Genomic DNA, 25691 nt, shown 5'->3' with positions numbered 1-25691 from the left:
TCATATGGAATGACAAAAGACCCCGAATAGCCAAAGCAATCCTGAGAAGGAAGAATAAGCCAGGGGGAATTACACTCCCTGACTTCAAGCTTTACTACAAAGCCACAGTAATCAGGACAATTTGGTACTGGCACAAGAACAACCCATAGATCAGTAAGTGGAACACAATAGAGAGCCCAGATCTAAACCCAAGCATATATGGTCAACTAATATACAATAAAGGAGCCATGGATATACAAATGGGGAGATGACAGGCTCTTCAACAGCTGGTGTTGGCAAAATTGGACAGCTACATGTAAGAGAATGAAACTGGATCATTGTCTAACCCCATACACAAAAATAAATTCAAAATGGATCAAAGATCTGAATGTAAGCCATGAAACCATAAAACTCTTAGAAAAAAACATGGGCAAAAATCTCTTGGACAGAAACATGAGCGACTTCTTCATGAACATATCTCCCTGGGGAAGGGAAACAAAAACAAAAATGAACAAGTGGGATTATATCAAACTAAAAAGCTTCTGTACAGCAAAGGACACTATCAGTAGAACAAAAAGGCATCCTACAGTATGGGAGAATATATTCATAAATGACATATACAATCAGGGGTTGACATCCAAATTATATAAAGAGCTCACACACTTCAACAAGCAAAAAAGCAAATGAGCCAAATAAAAAATGGGCAGAGGAGCTGAAAAGACACTTCTCCAAAGAAGAAATTCAGATGACCAACAGGAACGTAAAAGATGCTCCACATCGCTAGTCATCAGGGAAATGCAAATTAAAACCACAATGAGATATCACCACGCACCAGTTAGGATGGCCACCATCCAAAAGACAAACAACAACAAATGTTGGCGAGGATGTGAAGAAAGGGGAACCCTCCTGTACTGCTGGTGGGAATGTAAACTAGTTCAACCATTGTGGAAAGCAGTATGGAGGATCCTCAAAAAGCTCAAAATAGAAATACCATTTGACCCAGGAATCCCACTCCTAGGAATTTATGATAAGAATGCAGGAGCCCATTTTGAAAAAGACATATGCACCCATGTTTATCGCAGCACTATTTACAATAGCCAAGAAATGGAAGCAACCTAAGTGTCCATCAGTAGATGAGTGGATAAAGAAAATGTGGTACATATACACAATGGAATATTATTCAGCCATAAGAAGATAACAAATCCTACCATTTGCAACAACGTGGATGGAGGTAGAGGGTATTATGGTCAGTGAAATAAGCCAGGTGGAGAAAGACAAGTATCAAATGATTTCACTTATATGTGAAGTATAAGAACAAAGAAAAAAACTGAAGGAACAAAACAGCAGCAGACTCACAGAACCCAAGAATGGACTAATAGTTACCAAAGGGAAAGGGACTGGGGAGGATGGGTGGGAAGGGAGGGATAAGGGGGGAAAAGGAGCATTGCGATTAGCACACATAATGTAGCGGTAGGGGGTGGGGGGAATACGGGAAAGGCAGGATATACAGAGAAGACAAGTATCTACTGATTCTATAGCATCTTACTATGCTGATGGACAGTGACTGTAATGTGGTATGTGGGGGGGACTTGATAATAAGGGGAGTATAGTAACCATAATGTTGTTCAAGTAATTGTACATTAACGATACCAAAACAAACAAACAAACATGGCTTCTCTGAAGTACATGACATCAGATTATATCATCGCCTCCCTTTCTTTTGTAATCATCTCCCAACATCCTAGTCACTACCCTTCAGTCACTGAAAACCTTAGCACCCTCCTGTCTTCCTCAGCACCACCATGCAGGCTGTTTATCTTTCTGTCATTCTGGTAACTTCAGAATTAATGGACATAATTTATTTCCCACCTTGATCTCTTAATTCTTTATCTCATCTCCACTCTTTTTCTCTGCTCCACCTCAGCCACCCACGCCCTGGAAAAGGGTTTCTGAATTGACCCTACTGATATTTTGGGTCAGAGAATTCCTTGACATGAGGGGTGGTCTTGTGCCCTCTAGGATGTTTAGCAGCAACCCTGGACTTGGCTCACTAGACGGCAGTAGCAGCCGCCCCAATGCAAATGCCCCTCTTCAGTTACAACAATCTGAAACGTCTTCAGACATTGCCAAAGGTTTCCTGGGGGGCAAAAAGCACCCCTAGTTGAAAACCACTGCCTAGATATAGGTGATACACTGTATTTTATAATCATCAATAATTGTTCCACCTTCTAAATACTCTTGGATGTTAGAATGAATTAAGACTTTGAGGTCTGTTGGGATGGAATGAATGTTTTTGCATGCAAGAAGTGCACAAACTTTGGAGGGTGAGGGGCAGGGACAGAATGTTATGGACTGAATTGTGTTCTCCCAAAATTCATATGTTGAAGGCCTAACCCCTAATGTTGGCAGTATTAGGAGGTGGGACCTTGAGGAGGTGATTGGTCATGGTGATTGGAGCCCTCAGGAATGGGACTAGTACCCTTATGGGAGATCCCAGAGGGCTCTTTCTGCCCCTTCCCCTATGTAAGGACACAGCGAGAAGAAAGCCCTCTAGAAACCAAGAAGCAGGCCCTCACCAACATTGATTATTCTGGCATATTGATACTAGACTTCCCAGCCCCCAGAACTGTGAGAAATAAATTTCTCCTCTTTGTAAGTCACCCAGTCTGGGTGTTTTGTTACAGCAGCCTTAAAGACTAAGGTACTTTAGAGTGAGACTCAGCCCAGCACTCTCTGAGCCCAGTAGGGTCTCCGACCCATGAACCCTATTATTTGTTCATTATCCATTGCCCTGCTGGTGTCTTCTTTACCCAGCTTAGATTCCATGGTCAGCACTATAATCAGTCCTTTCAAATACCTCTAACTTTTCTGTCCCTTCCTATAGTACCTAGCAAAAGTCTATCTGTAGTTAAACAACTTATGATTACTACCAAATTGAATCACCAAGCAGTGAAACACCACTGGAGAAAGCCATGTAACTGCTGGCTGATGGTTTCCCTCTAAGTCTACAACCACGAATTTCAAATGGCACTCAATACTGTCTAGTAATTTCCCACAGCATTTGCTTTCTCACTGTCTGAACAACTCTTGCACACCTCCCCTTTATTTGTAAACCTCTAACACTCCTCCTCCTTTTCACTGACTCTCAAATGAGGATCTTGTGCATCCCTGAGAAAATGGAAGCAATCAGGCAAGAACTAATCACTCGCCCACCCCTGACCTGCCCTTACCTTAACTGTTCCTCATTAGAATGGGATAAATATTTCTGCTCAAACCCTGAAATTCTACACTGGATCCTGCTTTCGCTCTCCTGTTCTGCAACATTGCTTCTGCAGTGATTCAGTCTCATGCATCCTCACTTTCCCCACCTGCTCTGGATCGCTCTTGCTGGCGTGCAAGCACACCTAAATATCACCTCTCTAGACAACAACAAAGCCCTGCCATGGTTCTCTGCTTTCCTTCACAGAAAAACAGGACTGTCGCAGTCATTGCCTTCACCTGCTCCACTCCTGTGCTCTGACTGCCCCACACATGCAGGGTTCAGCCTGTCTCCTCTGAGGTGACTCTTAACAAAGCAAAAATAAACTCTGGGCTCATCTTATTGACCTCCCAGCAGTGTGTGACAGGATTGGCCGCTACTTCTTTCTAGAAGCACTTTCTCCTCTTACCGACCCCATCTCACCTAACTGATGCCATCTTATATACCTGCCTCTGTTTCACATAACTCTTCACCCTTTCCTGCTGTGCTTTGCCTGCCTGGCCTTTTTTCTGTCCCTTACACATGCTAACCTTATTCTTGCCCCACGGCCATTCTGGGTGCGGTTCTCTCTACCTGTAATACTCTTTCTCTGGGCCCAAGCATGGCTAAGGTCTGTGCTCAAATGTCACAGCCTCTAAGAGGTCTTCCCAACGAACATTTCTAAAGAAGCCCAGCTCATCAGTCCCAAATGGGACCATTTTATTCTCTTCAGAGCACTTGTCACTCTCTAACACAATCTTATTTTACATTTCAATGTTTATTGCCTGTCCTTCCCTGCAGAATCCAAATGTGATGAAAGAGGGAATTATTCATTTTTATCCCAGGCACAAGAGCAAAGCCTGGGATACAGGAGGCAATCATAGCTGGGCTGACTGGATGTTGTAACAGGGTGACCAAATACGAACTCCAGAGGCACAGAAACCTTTGCCTCTATTTTCTGTCCTAGGGAATACAGTAAGAGTCTATAGGGATGTCAAGTTTAAAACATTCCTGATAAGGGAAAAAAGTACAAATTAGAAAATAACTATGTATACTTTTGTCTCCATACAAATATTTTAGAACTCACCCCAAAAGATAGTAATAAAATCCTCTCTGCTAACAATCGGGGGGCACTGGAGCATGGTGCAAGTTTTGGAGCTAGATTGCTGGGGTTTGAATCCATCTCTGCCACTTCTTAGCAGTGCAACTTTGGGTGATCCCACCTCTCTGAGACTCAGTTTTTTCATTTGTAAAATGGGAGAAAAATACCAGTTGGAATTGATATGACGATTAAATGTGTTGATTCATTTGGAGTACTTTGGTCTCTGAGTCATGGTTACTACAGCTAATATTAATCATTACTGTTATTATCATCATTAATGTTATTATATAATAAAAAATTAGGGTAAAAGCAATGAATTTGGGTTTGGGGTTCTCCTCCATTAGGCAGCTAAGTGAGGAGGTGAAAATTATATAGTATTTTTAAAAAGGCATTTAAACATCTTATTATTTTAGCAAAACATTTGAATGCATATAAATGATACCCTATTTCAAATACTGCTCTGAAATCTAGAGAAAAGAATGATTTTTAAAAGAAGCAGAAAGTGTAATAGATACCTGCTGACAAGTTGTCACAAAGTTGGCTTATGTTCCAGCAAAAATATGTTTGACTTGAACATCCACAGATCTAAAGGAAAGTCATAAATGCATGCTTATCGCTTTTAGAAGTAAAAGCACCTAAAATGCATTACCAAGCAAAGTTTACTTATTTATTGGCAATTTATATTCTTCTAAATGATTTTGACTATAAACAACCTAAAAGACATGATCAGATTATATGTTGTATATTTAGTTAGCTTAATATTTAATTTTCCATACACCTGCATAATAAAACCAGGCTGACATGCTTTAGAAGAGGTTTAATTAAATATATAAAAGCATATCATTCTGATGCTTAAATAACCAAATTGGGATCTTCTTTAGTATTACCTTAATCTTTAGAAAAGATTACCAAATACTCCAGGAATCATGCATAAGAAAAATGTGTATTATTGAAATTAAAAATAAGAGTACTAAAAGAACCACAGTTCTATGCACTTCTTTGAAAGGAAACTGAAATAGCATTTCTCCTCCAGTGTCATTGGTTAACACAAAATCATGAATTAGTGGGACTGCTCATACCATCAGCAGAAATCAGGCAGCTAATGTCAAGGTTCTCTGGAAGAGCCTCTGGAGGAGCTGGGCTTCTTGTACAACTTGTTATGAGACCAAAAGACACCACCCGCCCAGCGGTGAAGACATATATGCCAGGGTATGATAACTGCAGGAGAGAGAATACATTATAAGGTATTATGTAATATATTCACACTTTTTGAGAAAGATGATGTCTTAACACAAAATAACAGATTTATCTTATATTAAGTACCCAGATCCCTTATCATAATGTCAGGTTTACAGGGTACTGAATGATGTGGCTAAACAAATGGTAGGTGAATATTAACTTATTACTACCCTTAAAGATAGAATATTATTGATGAGTCTTTACTATGGTTTCTATCATTTGTGTTTTAAATAGAAGACTTTTTGTTTTTGCTTATGAATTGGGCAGATAATATTCAGAGTGTCCTCATAATTAGGTTAGGCCAAACTTTGACTATATATGCAAATATACATCATGCTTGCATGAGATCACTTTAATTTTGTCTTACCAACCTAAGTAGGAAGGTAACACTACTTTTGTTACAAGTTCACTGCTCCCTCTAGCACCTGGTAAGGTAACCCATACACAGTACACTTCCAACAAATTCTTGTTGAATAAATGAAATGTCTAGCACAAAGAAGTAAAAATGGAAAAATTAAACCATATTTAAAAGAAGTAAATTTTCAGGAAGGAAAATGATCTACAAAAAGAGTAGTCACATATTTTAGAATTTTAACATGTGATAGATAACATTATGTGTGAATCAGTTCTAAGTAATAAAATATAACACTTTCTATTCACACTAAAAAAAAAAGCCTATTACTTTCCACAGCCTATCTGTTAAACTAGGCCATCAACTCTTTCCACGAGTCGTAGACCTCACTTCTTAGCACTGGGGCTGTATCCCAACTGTCAACAGCTATTGTCTCCAAATGCAAACACTTTCCCATCCTGTTAGAAAAAGGAGGAATCAGACTAATTTCAGGTCAAAAAACTTAAAGATTAAGTATCATAAGAAAGTTATAGAGTACTGTGAAACGTAAGTTCTCTAAATAAAGGAAGAGTCCTGTAATTATTATTTCTAATATTGAATGTAGAGTTAACACATTAAACATGAAAAAATCATTGGCATTCTCTCAAAAACAAAGCATTTAGTGTTTGTAGAGTGAGTGGATGGACAAATTCATTTGTCAAGAGTAACACTAACATTTAAGTATAGGGTTACTTTATTTGAACATTTTGCTGAAAATAATCTTTTCAAAAGATGATGCTTGATTAAACAACTCAAGCTTTCTCCTGACAACTAAGAGCAATATAATCCAAACATGCTTTTAAAACAAATCATACAAATTATTTTAGATATAGAGTTTTAAAAAAAACGTTTCAGCTACACAAATAGCCTTCAGGTCTATTCCTTATGGCTATAAAGAGACTCCATGCCTGGTGAAGCCTTTCTTGAACTCCACAACATCAATTGCTCCTCTTTCTGGGCTCCTGCAACAAATGATGCCCTTAGTAAGCACACATTCCCCAACTTGGTACTAATTTTACTCTGTAGTGCTCTATTATCCCATCTTTGCCCAACCAACTCTAGGAAGGACCTTAATCATTTTCGTAGCCCCACCAAAGCCTAGCAAAGTGCTTTTTACACAATACATGCTAAATATAGTGTCTGGCACTTAGTAGTCACTCAGTAACTTTTGGATGAATTAATTAGGTAAAATTCATAATTAATGTCTTTTTTTTTGTAGATAATTATTTTTTATTGAAGGGTAGTTGACACACAGTATTACATTGGTTTCAGGTGTACAACACAGAGATTCAACAATTATATACATGATAATTCTAGGTACCAGCTATCACCATACCAAGTTGTTACAATATTTTGACTATATTCCTTATGCTATACATTACATCCCGGTTACTTATTTATTTTACAATTGGAAGTGTGTACTTTTTTATTTATTTATTTTTTTTGTGAGGGCATCTCTCATATTTATTGATCAAATGGTTGTTAACGACAATAAAATTCTGTATAGGGGAGTCAATGCTCAATGCACAATCATCAATCCACCCCAAGCCTAATTTTCGTCAGTCTCCAATCTTCTGAAGCATAATGAACAAGTTCTTACATGGAGAACAAATTCTTACATAGTGAATAAGTTACATAGTGAACAGTACAAGGGCAGTCATCACAGAAACTTTCGGTTTTGCTCATGCGTTATGAACTATAAACAGTCAGTTCAAATATGAATACTCATTTGATTTTTATACTTGATTTATATGTGGATACCACATTTCCCTCTTTATTACTATTATTTTTAATAAAATGCTGAAGTGGTAGGTAGATACAAGATAAAGGTTGAAAACATAGTTTAGTGTTGTAAGGGAGCAAATGTAGATGATCAGGTGTGTGCCTGTAGACTATGTGTTAATCCAAGCTAGACAAGGGCAATAAAACATTCATGTATGCAGAAGATTTCTCTCAGAACAGGGGGGGTGAGGTTCTAAGCCTCACCTCTGTTGATCCCCAATTTCTCACCTGATGGCCCCCCTGCAACTGTGCCTGTCTTAGGTTGTTCCTCCCTTGAGGAATCTTACCTGTCTCTGGCTAACCAGTCATCTTCTGGGGCTGTAAATACAGAGAAATGTAAAGTTGGTAAGTGAGAGAGAAGCCTTATTGTTTGAAATGGTTAGCTTTTTACTTCTTTGCATATTTATGCCCTGTGGCTTCTATGCCCAGCATTTGTCTTGAGGTATCTTTAGCACTTGGAAGAATTATGATACTCAGTAAATTTGATATGAGGCACGAATTCTATTTAAGAGTTGTAATTAGGAAGGAAGAAGAAAAGCTATAGAAGTAGCAGACGGAAGAAAACATGGAAAGATTGATTATTTCTTTGACATATCTTCTTGTAGAGTAACTTCAGCATGTATAGGTTTTAAACTACTAATTAAATTGCGCACACACATTAACATAATAGGAGTATAGTTACATAACCAAAGCATACCTGTAATTACCAACCATCTCCAGTGAAACCAAGAAAACCAGTTAGGCACCTGAGGCATTTGTGAAAACTTATCTATGATATGGTGGATATTGTCCAACTGAACTTGAACAGTCTGAGAGAAATCAGACAAATTAAAACAACCCATTCCTGGGGACTGTTCACATCCTATGTATTCTTTTAACAGTAAATAGTCTGTAGTTGTAAGATTTTGGAGCACTACAATTTGCACTTCTCCTAATTCTTGGTTGAGTTCCAACAGTACAGATCCAGTCAAATTTGTTGTTTTACTGTATGCACAGGCCAGCTTAGATATCTCCTTCTTCATTCCCATGGCAAGTCCAGGAACTGGTGGGATGAGTGCATCTACAGCTGTAGCAGTGCGTGGATCTTTGTTGGGGTTTTTTGATGATCATCTTCTGGCATGAGTATTCCAGAGAGTGCTGATGTTGGAAGTTCTTTTTCATATCGTATCTTAGTTGATTTTTCGGGGTAGCCAAATTAGGCTTTGATCCTCTGTATAAACACAAACAGGCCCTTTGCCTACACTTTTATATGCCCTTTATACCCTTGTGTAGAACTCATTGGAGGTCACCATACAGGAACTGCGTTTTTTTTTTTTGTATCATTAATCTACACTTACATGACGAATAATATGTTTACTAGGCTCTCCCCTCTACCAGGTCCCCCCTATAAACCCCTTTACAGTCACTGTCCATCAGCATAGCAAAATGTTGTAGAATCACTACTTGCCTTCTCTGTGTTGTACAGCCCTCCCCTTTCTCCCACTCCCCCATGCATGCTAATCTTAATACCCCTCTTCTACTTCCCCCACCCTTATCCCTCCCTACCCACCCATCCTCCCCAGTCCCTTTCCCTTTGGTACCTGTTAGTCCATTCTTGAGTTCTGTGATTCTGCTGCTGTTTTGTTCCTTCAGTTTTTCCTTTGTTCTTATATTCCACAGATAAGGGAAATCATTTGGTATTTCTCTTTCTCTGCTTGGCTTGTTTCACTGAGGATAATACCCTCCAGCTCCATCCATGTTGCTGCAAATGGTAGGATTTGCCCTTTTCTTATGGCTGAGTAGTATTCCATTGTGTATATGTACCACACCTTCTTTATCCATTCATCTGTTGATAGATATTTAGGTTACTTCCAATTCTTGGCTATTGTAAATAGTGCTGCGATAAACATAGGGGTGCATTGGTCGTTCTCAAACTTGATTGCTGCATTCTTAGGGTAAATTCCTAGGAGTGCAATTCCTGGGTCAAATGGTAAGTCTGTTTTGAGCATTTTGATGTACCTCCATACTGCTTTCCACAATGGTTGAACTAATTTACATTCCCACCAGCAGTGTAGGAGGGTTCCTCTTTCTCCACAGCCTCACCAACATTTGTTGTTGTTTGTCTTTTGGATGGCAGCCATCCTTACTGGTGTGAGGTGATACCTCATTGTAGTTTTAATTTGCATTTCTCTGATAATTAGCGATGTGGAGCATCTTTTCATGTGTCTGTTGGCCATCTGTATTTCTTTTTTGGAGAACTGTCTGTTCAGTTCCTCTGCCCATTTTTTAATTGGGTTATTTGTTTTTTGTTTGTTGAGGCGTGTGAGCTCTTTATATATTCTGGACGTCAAGCCTTTATCAGATGTGTCATTTTCAAATATATTCTCCCATACTGTAGGGTTCCTTTTTGTTCTATTGATGGTGTCTTTTGCTGTACAGAAGCTTTTCAGCTTAATATAGTCCCACTTGTTCATTTTTGCTGTTGTTTTCCTTGCCCGGGGAGATATGTTCAAGAAGAGGTCACTCATGTTTATGTCTAAGAGGTTTTTGCCTATGTTTTCTTCCAAGAGTTTAATGGTTTCATGACTTACATTCAGGTCTTTGATCCATTTTGAACTTACTTTTGTATATGGGGTTAGACGATGGTCCAGTTTCATTCTCCTACATGTAGCTGTCCAGTTTTGCCAGCACCATCTGTTGATGTCTCGACCCGCAGGACAGTCAATGGGGGTCGACGACCTGAAGGAGAGAATGAAGGGGCAAGGGACACAAAGAACGGACAGCAAGACAGGATATCTGATCAAGCTGACAGTTTATTGTTTGCAGGCTCAATTTATACAGGTAGCGAGGAAGGGGTGGGTCAGGTGGTGATTGGGCCTTAGGTGGTGCCAGCGGGAAGGTGCAGAGGGGTGATTGAGCTTTGGCTGGTGCCGGCGGGAGCGAAGGACCTGGAAGAGAAGCAGGGAGTTTGCCATCTTGTGGGTGGGGGCACTTGGGAGGGAGGTTTTAAGGGTGGGGCTTTCATAACCGAGCCTGCCTAAAGGCCCACAGGTTTGCTCCCAACATGTTGAAGAGACTGTCATTTCGCCATTGTATGTCCATGGCTCCTTTATCAAATATTAATTGACCATATATGTCTGGGTTAATGTCTGGATTCTCTAGTCTGTTCCATTGGTCTGTGGCTCTGTTCTTGTGCCAGTACCAAATTGTCTTGATTACCATGGCTTTATAGTAGAGCTTGAAGTTGGGGAGTGAGATCCTCCCCTACTTTATCTTCTTTCTCAGGATTGCTTTGGCTATTCAGGGTCTTTGGTGTTTCCATATGAATTTTTGAATTATTTGTTCCAGTTCATTGAAGAATGTTGCTGGTAGTTTCATAGGGATTGCAACAAATCTGTGTATTGCTTTGGGCAGGATGGCCATTTTGACGATATTAATTCTTCCTAGCCACGAGCACAGGATGAGTTTCCATCTGTTAGTGTCCCCTTTAATTTCTCTTAAGAGTGACTTGTAGTTTTCAGAGTATAAGTCTTTCACTTCTTTGTTTAGGTTTATTCCTAGGTTTTTTTTTTTTTTTGATGCAATTGTGAATGGAGTTGTTTTCCTGGTTTCTCTTTCTGTTGGTTCATTGTTAGTGCATAGGAAAGCCACAGATTTCTGTGTGTTCATTTTGTATCCTGCAACTTTGCTATATTCTGATATCAGTTCTAGTAGTTTTGGGGTGGAGTCTCAGGGTTTTTTATGTACAGTATCATGTCATGTGCAAATAGTGATAGTTTAACTTTTTCTTTACCAATCTGGATTCCTTGTATTTTTTTGTTTTGTCTGATTGCTGTGGCTAGGACCTCCAGTACTATGTTAAATACCAGTGGGGAGAGTGGGCATCCCTGTCTAGTTCCTGATCTCAGAGGAAATGCTTTCAGCTTCTCGCTGTTCAATATAATGTTGGCTGTGGGTTTATCATAGATGGCCTTTATTATGTTGAGGTACTTGCCCTCTATTCCCATTTTGCTGAGAGTTTTTATCATGAATGGATGTTGAACTTTGTCAAATGCTTTCTCAGCATCTATGGAGATGATCATGTGGTTTTTGTCTTTCTTTTTGTTGATGTGGTGGATGATGTTGATGGACTTTCGAATGTTGTACCATCCTTGAATCCCTGGGATGAATCCCACTTGGTCATGGTATATGATCCTTTTGATGTACTTTTGAATTCGGTTTGCTAATATTTTATTGAGTATTTTTGCATCTACGTTCATCAGGGATATTGGTCTGTAGTTTTCTTTTTTGGTGGGGTCTTTGCCTGGTTTTGGTATTAGGGTGATGTTAGCTTCATAGAATGAGTTTGGGAGTATCCCCTCCTCCTCTATTTTTTGGAAAACTTTAAGGAGAATGGGTATTATGTCTTCCCTGTATGTCTGATAAAATTCCGAGGTAAATCCATCTGGCCCGGGGGTTTTGTTCTTTGGTAGTTTTTTGATTACCGCTTCAATTTTGTTGCTGGTAATTGGTCTGTTTAGATATTCTGTTTCTTTCTGGGTCAGTCTTGGAAGGTTGTATTTTTCTAGGAAGTTGTCCATTTCTCCTAGATTTCCCAGCTTGTTAGCATATAGGTTTTCATAGTATTCTCTAATAATTCTTTGTATTTCTGTGGGGTCCGTCGTGATTTTTCCTTTCTCGTTTCTGATACTGTTGATTTGTGTTGACTCTCTTTTCCTCTTAATAAGTCTGGCTAGAGGCTTATCTATTTTGTTTATTTTCTCAAAAACCAGCTCTTGGTTTCATTGATTTTTGCTATTGTTTTATTCTTCTCAATTTTATTTATTTCTTCTCTGATCTTTATTATATCCCTCCTTCTGCTGACCTTAGGCCTCATGTGTGCTTCATTTTCCAATTTCAATAATTGTGACATTAGACCATTCATTTGGGATTGTTCTTCCTTTTTTAAATATGCTTGGATTGCTATATACTTTCCTCTTAAGACTGCTTTTGCTGTGTCCCACAGAAGTTGGGGCTTAGTGTTGTTGTTGTCATTTGTTTCCATATATTGCTGGATCTCCATTTTGATTTGGTCATTGATCCATTGATTATTTAGGAGCATGTTGCTAAGCCTCCATGTGTTTGTAAGCCTTTTTGCTTTCTTTGTACAGTTTATATCCAGTTTTATGCCTTTGTGGCCTGAAATTTGGTTGGTAGGATTTCAATCTTTTGGAATTTACTGAGGGTCTTTTTGTGGCCTAGTATGTGGTCTATTCTGGAGAATGTTCCATGTGTACTTGAGAAGAATGTGTATCCTGTTGCTTTTGGATGTAGAGTTCTGTAGATGTCTATTACGTCCATCTGCTCTACTGTGTTGTTCAGTGCTTCCGTGTCCTTACTTATTTTCTGCCCGGTGGATCTATCCTTTGGGGGTGAGTGGTGTGTTGAAGTCTCCTAGAATGAATGCATTGCAGTCTATTTCCCCCTTTAGTTCTGTTTGTATTTGTTTCACATATGCTTGTGCTCCTGTGTTGGGTGCATATATATTTAGAATGGTTATGTCCTCTTGTTGGACTGAGCCCTTTATCATTATGTAGTGTCCTTCTTTATCTCTTGTTACTTTCTTTGTTTTGAAGTCTATTTTGTCTGATATTAGTACTGCAACCCCTGCTTTCTTCTTGCTGTTGTTTGCCTGAAATATGTTTTTCCATCCCTTGACTTTTAGTCTGTACATGTCTTTGGGTTTGAGGTGAGTTTCTTGTAAGCAGCATATAGATGGGTCTTGCTTTTTTATCCATTCTATTTCTCTGTGTCTTTTGATTGGTGCATTCAGTCCATTAACATTTAGGGTGACTATTGAAAGATAAGTACTTATTGCCATTGCAGGCTTTAAATTTGTGGTTACCAAAGGTTTAAGGTTAGCCTCTTTAGTATCTTACTGCCTAACTTAGCTCGCTTATTGAGCTGTTATATACACTGTCTGGAGATTCTTTTCTTCTCTCCCTTCTTATTCCTCCTCCTCGATTCTTCATATGTTGGGTGTTTTGTGCTGTGCTCTTTCTAGGAGTGCTCCCATGTAGAGCAGTCCCTGTAAGATGTCCTGTAGAGGTGGTTTGTGGGAAGCAAATTCCCTCAGCTTTTGTTTGTCTGGGAATTGTTTAATCCCACCATCATATTTAAATGATAGTCGTGCTGGATACAGTATCCTTAGTTCATGGCCCTTCTGTTTCATTGCATTAAATATATCATGCCATTCTCTTCTGGCTTGTATGGTTTCTGTTGAGAAGTCTGATGTTAGCCTGATGGGTTTTCCTTTATAGGTGACCTTTTTCTCTCTAGCTGCCTTTAAAACTCTTTCCTTGTCCTTGATCTTTGCCATTTTAATTATCATGTGTCTTGGTGTTTTCCTCCTTGGATCCTTTCTGTTGGGGGTTCTGTGTATTTCCGTGGTCTGTTCAATTATTTCCTCCCCCAGTTTGGGGAAGTTTTCAGCAATTATTTCTTCCGAGATACTTTCCATCCCTTTTCCTCTCTCTTCTTCTTCTGTGACCCCTATAATACGGATATTGTTCCTTTTGGATTGGTCACACAGTTCTCTTAATATTGTTTCATTCCTGTAGATCCTTTTATCTCTCTCTATGTCAGCTTCTATGTGTTCCTGTTCTCTGGTTTCAATTTCATCAATGGCCTCTTGCATTGTATCCATTCTGCTTATAAACCCTTCCAGAGTTTGTTTCATTTCTGTAATCTCCTTTCTGGCATCTGTGATCTCCCTCCGGACTTCATCCCGTATCTCTTGCGTATTTCTCTGCATCTCTGTCCAAATGTTTATGATTTTTATTTTGAATTCTTTTTCAGGAAGACTGGTTAGGTCTGTCTCCTTCTCTGGTGTTGTCTCTGTGACCTTTGTCTGCCTGTAGTTTTGCCTTTTCATGGTGATAGGAATAGCGTGCAGAGCTGGAATGAGTGACGGCTGGAAGAACTTCCCTTCTTGTTGGTTTGTGGCCTTCCTCTCCTGGGAGGACAGTGACCTCTAGTGGCTTGTGCTGGGTAGCTGCGCACAGACAGGGCTTCTGCTTCCTGCCCTGCTGCTATGGAGTTTATCTCCGCTGTTGCTGTGGGTGTGGCCTGGCTCTGGCAGCTGCTCCAAAGTGGTGGAGTCGCGTTGGAGGGGGAGCGGCCGGGAGGCTATTTATCTCCGTAAGGGGCCTCCCTGCTCCCTGCAGCCCAGGGGTTAGGGTGCCCAGAGATCCCGGATTCCCTACCTCTGGATTAAGTGTCCCGCCCTGCCCCTTTAAGACTTCCAAAAAGCACCCGCCAAAACAAAACAACGACCACAAAGAAAAAAAAAATTTTTTTAATTAAAATAATTAATTAATTAATTAATTAATGGCTGCTCGTTCATCTTTATTCTCCGGCCCCAGCCTCAGGCATCTGCTCACTGGTCTTGCTGCCCTGTTTCCCTAGTATTGGGGTCCCTATCCCTTTAAGACTTCCAAAAAGCGCTTGCCAAAACAAAACAGAGAAAAAAAAAATGGCCGCTCGGTTTTCTTACGTCCTCCAGCGCCAGGCCTCCAGTACCCTCTCACCATTCTTGCTGCCCTATTTCCCTAGTATCCAGGGCCCCGTGCACGCACTGTCTGTGCTCTGGTCCAGATGGCTGGGGCTGGGTGTTCAGCAGTCCTGGGCTCCGTCTCCCTCCCGCTCTGCCTATTCTTCTCCCGCCGGGAGCTGGGGGGAGGGGCGCTCGGGTCCCGCAGGGCCGGGGCTTGTATCTTACCCCCTTTACGAGGCACTGGGTTCTCGCAGGTGTGGATGTGGTCTGGATGTTGTCCTGTGTCCTCTGATCTTTATTCTAGGAAGAGTTGTCTTTGTTATACTTTCATAGATATATGTGGTTTTGGGAGGAGATTTCCGCTGCTCTACTCACGCCACCATCTTGGCTCCACTCAATTAATGTCTTTTTTTATTAAGGTATTATTGATACCTTAATATCATACACTCTTATGAAGTTTTCACCTGAAAAAACAGTGTGGTTACTACATTTACCCATATCATCAAGTCCCACCCATACCCCATTGCAGTAATTGTCCATCAGTGTAATAAGATGCCACAGATTCACTATTTGCCTTCTATGTGCTAAACTGTTCTCCCCGTGACCCCCCACACCATGTGTACTAAACATAATACCCCTCAATCCCCTTCTCCCTCCCTCCCACTCACCCTCCCACACCCCTCCCCTTTGGTAACCACTAATCCTTTCTTGGAGTCTGTGAGTCTGCTACTATTTTATTTCTTCAGTTTTGCTTTGTTGTTATACTCCACAAATGAGGGAAATCATTTGGCACTTGTCTTTCTCCTCCTGGCTTATTTCACTAAGAATCATATCCTCCAGCTCCTTCCATGCCTGTTGCAAATGGTAGGATTTGTTTCTTTCCTATGGTGAATAGTATTCCATTGTGTATATGTACCACATCTTTATCCATTCATCTATTGATGGAAGTTAATGATTTTTTTAAATCTTTATTGAATGTCCACTATGGGTACAACATGGAGCAAAGAAAATAAAATAATTATTATATTAGTATTTACTTTAAACTTCACAAAATCCTTTCAGCTATTTTACCTCATGTGTCCTCATAAGCGCAGAGTAAGTAGGCATGAAAAGGACATTGTCCTTATTTCATGGATGAAGAACTTAGCCTCAGAGAAGCAACAGTGACTTGTCTCAAATACAGGTGAGTAAGCGGAACAACAGATGTTTTTTCTTTCCGCAATGCAACCACATCTAATGAGCTTCACTTTCTCAGAAAACATCCAGGTGAAAAAACAGAAAAACAATAAAAATTGCCTGTCATCATGTCTTGAAAATCAAGCTTGGAAGATTATTTATGCCTGATATCTCATATCAATAGCCAAGTTTTCTTTTTTACTAAGTTTTCCCTAACAGTGATATAAGGATGATAGGAGAATGAGAAAAGGGAAAGAAAATAAAATTTCCTGACTATCAACCACATACCAGTTTCTCTCACAACACATTTCCCCATTTAAACTTTTCAACCACTCTGAAAGCACATATTTGAACCCCCTACAAATATGGATAACTTGAGACTTAGAAAATTTTAATCACTTGCTGAATATAAATAGTAAGATAAATGGGGGACTCTAGATTCAAACCACCCCTTTCTCTACGTTCCTTCTCACAAAACAGCACTAACTCAAAGTGATTTGACAACGATATTAGAAAGGGGATGAGAGAGAGGACAAGCCTTTAAAGGGTTATGATGGAGCAAATGGGGTTGAAAAAGGACGGAAGGAACAAGTTAGGAGGTGAGAAAATAGGCCTGAGGTCCAACCTGAGGATCAGCTGGAAGGACATCTGAGAAAAGGTCAGAACACTGAATTTCCATTGCTTTCCTCCACTATCCTCAGTCTAGATTCCCTTCTGTTTTAACCCCTTCTGAGTTAAAAGACCATCTTTGTGCTGCTTAGCCAGGACAGCACTTAGACTGGAAAAATGGAAAATGGAACCCACTCCATACATTAGCTTAGTTAATGATTACATTCCAACTACCATCCCAGTTACCTCCAGGGAACTCCTGGCAAACGTTGTCTAGTGGTTCTTCACAAATGGACAAGACAGTTAGCATAGCCAGTACTAATCAGTCTGAGAAAAAACCCACCTAACTCAAACCCAACCTTTCAGTTTCCACAGTTAAGAAATGGTAGTTTTGATTTTTAACACTAGGTGGCAGTATTTGTCGACTTCATCGCTTACTCTTACAAAACGACCTATTCATAGTTGGCAGAGTAATGGTTCACATCTCTTTCCTGTAGGTAGTCTGATAATTATTCACAAGGGTTTTAATGATTTTCTTTACCATGCTTATCACAAGATACTGGTTTTTAATTTTCTTAGAAAAAAACACTATATGCTACACTTGTTTTTATTATATGATCACTATATCATTATAACATATCGCATTATAACACTACATTTATCTGAAGTCTACCAGCAACCTCAGAGCTCCAAAAACACAGTCCTAAACTGGGAGGAAAGAGGAAGAGTGCCCCTGAATCCTAGAAACAGTTGTCACTCAAACCACTCACTTTTAGGAACTTCTAAAAACGCTACCCAATAATAAACTAAGGTTTCCTTCCTTCCTTCCTGTCCTTCCTTTCCTTCCTTCCTTCCTTCCTTCCTTCCTTCCTTCCTTCCTTCCTTCCTTCCTGCCTTCCTTCCTTCCTTCCTTCCTTCCTTCCTTCCTTCCTTCCTTCCTTCCTTCCTTCCTTCCTTCTTCCTTCCTTCCTTCCTTCCTTCCTTCTTCCTTCCTTCCTTCCTTCCTTCCTTCCTTCCTTCCTTCCTTCCTTCCTTCCTTCCTTCTTTCCCTCCTTCCCTCCTTCCTTCCTCCCTCCCTCCCTACATACCCCCACCCTTTCTTTCTTCTTTTCTTTCTTTATTCCCTTCTTTCCGCATGCATCTGATTAAACAAAACTCATTCACAATGACTACAGTAACTGCAGAAAATGCTAGGAAACATAATTTTTAGCTAAGCACCTTACCACCCCAAATAATATTGAAGTTCTGTTACCAAGGATGTAGGAGAGAAAAGATCTTAGGTGGCAATGAGCAGTCTCTTCTCAACTAGCAGGGAATTGAAGATGTTTGGTCCAAACATACATGGCAGGTGGGCATGTGGGCCAGTGCACTTGTCTGCTCTCACCAGGCCCTGAACTTAGGTTATGCTCTGCTATCACTGTATTGAAATTCTTAAAACTTTGTCTTTGAACTTGTGTTCGTAAGTGATGTCTGATGGAACACTAGATCATGCATACGAGCAGAGGAGATGTGTGCAGTGTGTTTGCTATTTCTTGCTACCCAGTTTGCATATAGTGTTTGAAATGCCCTATGAGTATAGGATTCCTTTGGATCCACGATGTGAGGGAGTTCAATGAGACTCTGAACTAGGATAAAGTAAGCAGCATAAATCTACAACGAGGTAAGCATGGACACAGAGAGTCCCTAGAGGTCACACTTTCTGTTCAAATCAGAACTTGGCTTCCAACACAGAAAGAAGTCAAGGGCATTCTATGAAACACAAGCAAGCAAGGAACCCTATCACACCCATTTCTTACTTTTGTTACTGCTCTGTATTAGCCAACCACTTATGCTGAAATAATGATTGGAAAAAAGGAAAGATTGGGTAAAACCCGTAATTCCTTTTCCTTTCGGTCTTTCCTTATTATTGGCCGAAAGAGTACTGATGGAACACACAGGTATCAAGAAGTGAAATAAAACAGTTGAGTTACTTTTGTGCAGTATTTCTATTATTCAGGCAAAATGAAATACACAATAAGAGCTATAAAATGCTAACTGTATAACTTTGATGATTTTGTATATGAATTAAATGCTAACATTTGCATTTAAAACTGGCATTGCACAATGTGAAAAGGAATGGTGAAGTTCATGCTAGTAATTTAAAATCCTTATTTTATTTACTTAGAACATTAAAAAACAAATAAAAAACATCTTGACAAATTGAAAGATTGTGGAAGAGTTCTGGTAACTGTAACTGCACGTTTTTCCTGCTTTTCGAGAAGGGACTCTGCATTTTTGAACAGGGACTCTTTTGCACTGAGTCCCACATAATGAAGCTTGTGCTGGTGACAGGGTTTAACAATTCAGTCAGACTATGCAGAACACTTATTTTCTACAGCTTATCTAAAACTTACTGAGCCTCTATATGAGTGACTGGGCAGGGGTCTTAAACTTATTATTTAACTATCTCATCATCTCATCTTGTTTGAACTGTTTGTTTTTCAGGTAAATACTCTATTTTCCAGATATTTTCTTCCTTTCTGTGCCCCATCCACACCCATCCTGTGCTGATACAAGAACTACAATAAAAGGTTGGAGTGAAAGGATAAAGCAATTTATTGAAGTAGAGACAGAAGGCTGTCCCCACTATAGTGTTCACCAGGAGAGTTCAGCATTGTGTCATGAAGTTTTATGAGAATTTTTTTCACATTTATGTCCTTACTCATCACTAGTTTATAATATGTAGGAAAAGTTGAATCAGAATATAGAAATTCAGGTGGTCATGTTATGGAAAATCATTGAAGGAATAATAAACTGCCTTCTGTTGAAGTCTGAGAAACTCAAACCATTCACATCTTGTTCTACTGCCAGCTAGCTAATATTTACTAGTGGCTTCTATGTGACAGGCAGTGTCATTAGAAATTCACATGAATTATTCTGTTAATCATAAAAAAAACCTCTATGGAGTAGATATAACTATGATCCCTATTTCATGTAAGATGGGACTGAGACATTAAAGAGTAAAGTAACTTCCCAGAGTCACACAACTCAGAAGTGGTATGACTAGTATATCATCATATCATGCCAGAGAGTCTTGGTACACAAAAAAGCATTCTAAGTTTCTCAAGGAAACACAGGGATTTACTTACAATTTAGTTAAATTTATGGAACTTATTCCCACTAATGAACTTCCTCAATTGCAGTGGAATCTTGGAGACATGCAAAGGTGTTTGATGGATGTAAGACCATAGTAGACAGGAGTCAAATACTGGGACAAGTGAGCCATGGACCTTAAGTTTATAGGGCCCTTCCATGAGTGTGCAAACCTCAAGGTACAATCAAATCATCAAACATGTGGAGACCTTCGGATTTCAACAAGAACCAAAAGGGATGATGATCCCTAGAAGCTATAGTAACCCTGAAATGATAGGAGACAAGGGCTGGAACTGCCTACAAACTCTAGTGTTGTACTAGTTTTGTAAAAATTATTATTTTTCTTGAAACTTCTTCAAAAAACACCACCACAAAGAACCACCACCCATGAGATAGATCTGGAGTTAGAATGGGACAGCACCCACCTGTCCCAACAAACCAACCTTTCAAACACCATTAGCTGTGCTGACTTGTATAAAATTAAGCCTGAGCTGTATAATTCTGTATAAAGTAGTAGGCTTCTAATCAATTATTCTACTATTTTTTAAAAATCGGACGCTGACAATGGACACAAACTGGCATAGGTGTATAGACAACATAACTGCCTCCAATGACTATATCCATGCATGCTGTCTTTAATTTCATCTGCCAACTTTTATTTACATGTGAGTGAAGGAGAGCAAAATATGCACCCCAAAATATGACTGTAGGAGTTCAGAACATGCCACCTGCAAATAGGCCACTGTGGAAGATTGGCTATTTTGAGCTGTGGACACTTAGAAAAACAGCAAATGCAGGGAAAGGCTTTCTTTGAACTCCCCTTCTCTGCCTAAAGACAGAATCTCCAAAAGGAACTCAATCATCATAAATCTCCTCCCGGGGAGTTTCATCAGACACACTGTCACAAACTACCACGCCTCCTACCTGTACTTCTAAGGACTCATTCATCTGTCCTAAAAATCATTTACTCTCCGTAAGGGACCTCCCCTTTCCCTAAGATGATATTTAAGCCTGGATCTAAGTCACCTCTTTGAGTTACTCATTTTTCCCTAGCCATCACCCATGTGCACATGAGATACAAATGTTAATAACCTTCTGTTTGTTTTTCCCTTGTTAATCAGTCTTTTATAACAGGGGTCTCAGCTGAGAACTCAAAAGGGTAGAGGGAAAATGATTTTTTTCTTCCCCTATATGAGTACATGACCTGTTTGGCAAAATTATGATGCTAATTCTCCTGACCTCTGTAGGTTCAAAAAAATGGATACAAAACCCAAATTAGGCCAAAGTGTTTTTCCTGTGGTTTAAAAATTTAATTCTGGAAAAGAAGTGCTCATTTCTCCTAGGTTTAGGACTACTAGCCTAACTGCAGGGAACATTGAAGTACCTGGGATTACATGACCCAGGGGCAGGCCTTTACCAAGGAATGCAGAGAGAAAAATACTTCGGTTCCTTTGCCTGTTCTATATAACTCTGAGGAATCATGCAGACCTGTTCTGTTCAATATAGTAGCCATATATCTAGCTATGGAGCACTTCAGATGTGGCTGAAAGTGTAAAATACAAAGAATTAGTATGAAACTTAATTTTTACAGTGACTACATGTTGATGTGACAATGTTTTTTATATAGTGGGTTAACTAAAACATACTATTAAAATTAGTTTCACCTCCTTTTTAAATGTAAATACTTCAATATTTGAAAGGACATATGCATGATACAAAAAAAAGAAAAATTTTGTACCTATATATAGTAACTAGACTTATACTGATCACTTCACAGTAATACAAGGGTCAAATCATTATACTGTACACCTGAAACTAATATCATGCTATATGTCAATTATACCTCAATAAAATAAAATAAAATGACATATATTTATTTAGGTGTGGATTTAAAATAGCCATTCGATTTGATAAAAGGTATGTAGAGGTTGGAAAATAGAAGTGGGAGAGATTAAGAGGAAGAAAATGTAACACTTTTGGAGTGAGTATCATGTGCTGTGCTCCGTTCTATGAGCTTTACACATTATCTCATAATACAGCGCGAACATTAGAAGGTTTGGTAGGAGTACAGATGCGGAAGGGGGATGCAGAGGTGAGGCATGTGCAGGACGAGAGCTGACTTCCTCAGTCCTGTCTGGGAGGTTGAACCTCTTTGCATTCTTTTACAGTTACCTCCTGGATATTTTAGTTCCACTCCTTAGGCTCAGATGAGTTTTGAACTTTTCTGAACCTCAGTCCCCTCATCTGAAAGCCAGGAATAATATTCCTACCTCAACGTAAGTTTCCTAACAGACTGTTTGCCACGTAACTACATGCTTAATGACTACTCCTTCTTCCTCTTCCATTAGTTGAAAGTGGTCAAACAGGTCTCTGTTTAACCTAAGGGTTTCATTTAGTAAATTGGTGAATCAGGAAAAAGTAGGGGATATGATGGAAGTACATCATAAAGCAAGGGATAACACATGGCACAAAATGCCACTAATCACAGCAAAGGAGGCAAGAGAACACCAATAATCTGGGTATCAAATTAAAATGATTCCCCACCCCCAAAGTTCAGAGGGCTTGCCCTGAGAATGTCATCAGTCCCACTTGATTATTTGAAAGTTGGTTTTAAAATAAGATATAATAATGCTAGACTTAGTTCATGAGCAGTCAAGCTTCTACCATGGCCTCTGCTCTGGCCTAGGCATCCTGAAAGATTTATAGAGGATAAGGTGGCATCTCCAGAGCATAATTCATAGATGTATAAAACTGAGATATAAGAAAACGTTAGAATTAAGAATGAAATGAGGTATAACTGGCGACTGCAGTAGTAGTTCAGAGAAACAGAGGAGGCCACTAGTGGCTGGGGAGTCAGAAAAGGAGAATGACCTTGCAGGGTGCTGGAGAGAAAGTAAAAGCCACAGGGTCAAAGGCAGGTGGCAATGAATCTGGTTTGTTTAGAGGGCAGTAGAGACTGGTCTGGTTCCACAAGGAGGGTATATTTGAGGGAGGAGAGAAAAACAAGTTTCACCCAACGGCCCTGAAACTGCCCTCAGTGTGGTCAACTGGGAGTACTTGAGCAACTACAAGAGGAGAGAAAACAGTACTTTTGAAAGACACTTTTAAGGCACTGGCAGTTTAGATCAAGGCTTTCCAAACCAGTTTGCCCCTGGCAGCAAGGTCTGTGAGAAAAGAATGATTTTTACTTTTTTAAATGGTTGGGGATTAAAGTCTAAGGAAGCATAATATTTCATGACACATGAAAATCACATTAACTTCAAATTTCAGTATCCATTAATAAAGTTTTACTGTGCTGGTCTGCAACCTCAGGAGTTCCCTGAGTGAAATCTGAAACTGACCTTGGTACATTGGGTCCCTAAACTTGGGCAAGGAGAGACCCAAGAAAGAGGCAGTCACTCCAGACTGGCAGGTGGCAGGTTCAGTAAGCAAGGGAGTTTACCCAGCAGCTTCCCTCCCTGGGCAACTGCAAGATGAATAGATCTGCCTGTCAGAATCTCAGTTTATATAAAGGCCTCAAACTTCACATGTACCATCCAGATGGACTTAGCTACACATTGCTCTCTCAAGGCTGCACCTTTGAAATGGCTCCCACCGTGGGATTGGTGGGCAGACATATGTTCCAAGGACAGGGGAGGGGATGAGGAGCCTTCTGCTGACTGGGTCCAGCTCTGGGGGTCAAATGGCAGTAGTGTCTTCTCAATGACCTCCTCCGACGTACTGGATCACAGCCAATGTTGCTTGTTTCCTTTATGGTCTGTGGCTGTTTCTGTGCTCCAGTGGCAGTGTGACAGAGACTGTATGGCCCAAAAAGTATAGCTCTAAAATTGTTACTATCTGGCCTTTACAGAAACTGTTTATAGACCCTTAGTTTAGGCTGACACTGGGGAAAAAGGGAGAAGAGGGAGCATCAAGGTGGGGACTAGGACAAGGTGAGTGAGGGACACACCTTGGGCACAAAATTTAAGGGGAACAGTGCCAAGAAACATCAGTAATTAATAATATTCAATGCTATCTTTTTAAAAACCAAAATTAATGCCCCAAATCCACAATAAGCAAAATATCAAAATTTAAAGACAGGGCCAAAGCAATGTTGCGCTCTGCCATACCAGAGACCAAGACAAAAGGAAATCCAGTGACTACTGAGGTTTTTGGCACCCCCTTAAATTTTGCATGGGAAGAAAATGTTTCACTTACTGCCTCCTTATCATGGCCCTGGTATTAACAGAGACATTCAGGAGGGGTGGAGATGAGTAGGGACAAAACAGAGTGGCGGAAGGTATGGAGACTTAGAAGTGGTTTTCAGATCTTAGATCTCAGCTTCTGCTTTAAAGAGGAGAAATTCACTCATTTCACCCAAAGTGAAAGCCAAAGCCTACATTGGCTGTGCAGTCCAGCCTCAGCTCGACTCTGATGCCATTCAGAGCCTCTCCCACTTGCTTGCTTCTTACCTGGCTCATTACCCCCCAGCCTCTTTACGGTCCCTTCACAAAGCCAGGAATGCTTCATCTAGGGACCTTTGCACCCAGGTCCCTCTGCTGGCGTCTTGTCCCTGACATGAACAGGGCTCACTACCATCTTCTCTGGAGGCCCCTCCCAACCATGCTATTTAAGATTAGATCCACTCCTTAACTCCCAACCCTTCCTTGCTTTACTTTTTTCCGCTGCATTTATCATCCTTTAAATACATGATTTTCCGTGTTTATGGTTTCTCTCCTCCTGCCTGATGGCATGCTCTGCGAAGGCAGCATTTCTTCTGTCTGCTTTGCTACCTCAGAATGCTCTGCACCTAGATGAGAACGAGCACCGCATCAGTACTCACCAGATCCAGCAGAACATGACATGGCAAAGAGAAAAGGAGCGGTTTTCCTCTTCTAAGGTTTCAAGCATTACTTCTAGCAATAGTGAGCAAATAAGCTTCTCGCTTAAAAATGATATAATAAAAAATGAAACTTCTCACAGCTGCCCCTGTGACCTGTTGTCTGGCCTTCCTGGTATTATTTTTCCTGACTCTTGGAATTCTTAGCTTCCTGTAAATTCTAAGTTAATTGTTTTCTTTTTCAAGGGCAACTTTAATCAAACAGCCAACTCTAGAGACACTTCTAAGAAAAGAGAAATCAATTATTTCTCTGTGTCTAGCTATAAAAAATGTCTTTTTCTCCATTGGCATTTCCCTTGGCTCCATCATCGTGTGTGCTTTTCTGTTCAGGGCTGAGGTAATCCGTCTGCAATCCAGTGTCCCCTTGCTGATTATGCCAAGAATTAGTCATAAGTAAGTCAACTTGCTTCTTTCAAGTTGTTCAGTTTCCAATTTTCAAGTATTGTTCAGTCAACAATACTTTTTAACCACTCCTAGTTGGGAGAAGTCAGTCAGGACTAAAACATGCAGTAATTCATAGGCCATGTTAAAATTTTTTATTTTAATGGTAAGGAAAAGGAAGACACTGAAGTGTTAGTGAAGGAGAATGTGTGTGTGTGTGTGTGTGTGTGTGTGTGTGTGTGTGTGTGTAGACAGGAACGTATTTGCACT

The 25691-nt window shown here is 40.0% G+C and overlaps 1 long non-coding RNA gene across 1 annotated transcript in view; it reads right to left on the bottom strand.

Moving 5' to 3' along the window:
• Positions 1–25355, bottom strand: part of LOC118907528 (uncharacterized) — a 42692-nt gene extending 17337 nt beyond the window's left edge. Inside the window, exons 1-3 of the long non-coding RNA XR_005022836.2 lie at positions 24984–25355; positions 5399–5537; positions 4835–4904 (exon numbers count right to left, since the gene is read on the bottom strand). This is a non-coding gene — a long non-coding RNA (uncharacterized LOC118907528). The remainder of the gene's footprint in view (positions 1–4834; positions 4905–5398; positions 5538–24983) is intronic.
• Positions 25356–25691: the final 336 nt, after the last annotated feature.

This window comes from Manis pentadactyla, chromosome 5 (assembly GCF_030020395.1).
Source record: "Manis pentadactyla isolate mManPen7 chromosome 5, mManPen7.hap1, whole genome shotgun sequence".
NCBI classification, from domain to species: domain Eukaryota; kingdom Metazoa; phylum Chordata; class Mammalia; order Pholidota; family Manidae; genus Manis; species Manis pentadactyla.
This window is presented reverse-complemented; position numbering and strand designations above follow the sequence as displayed.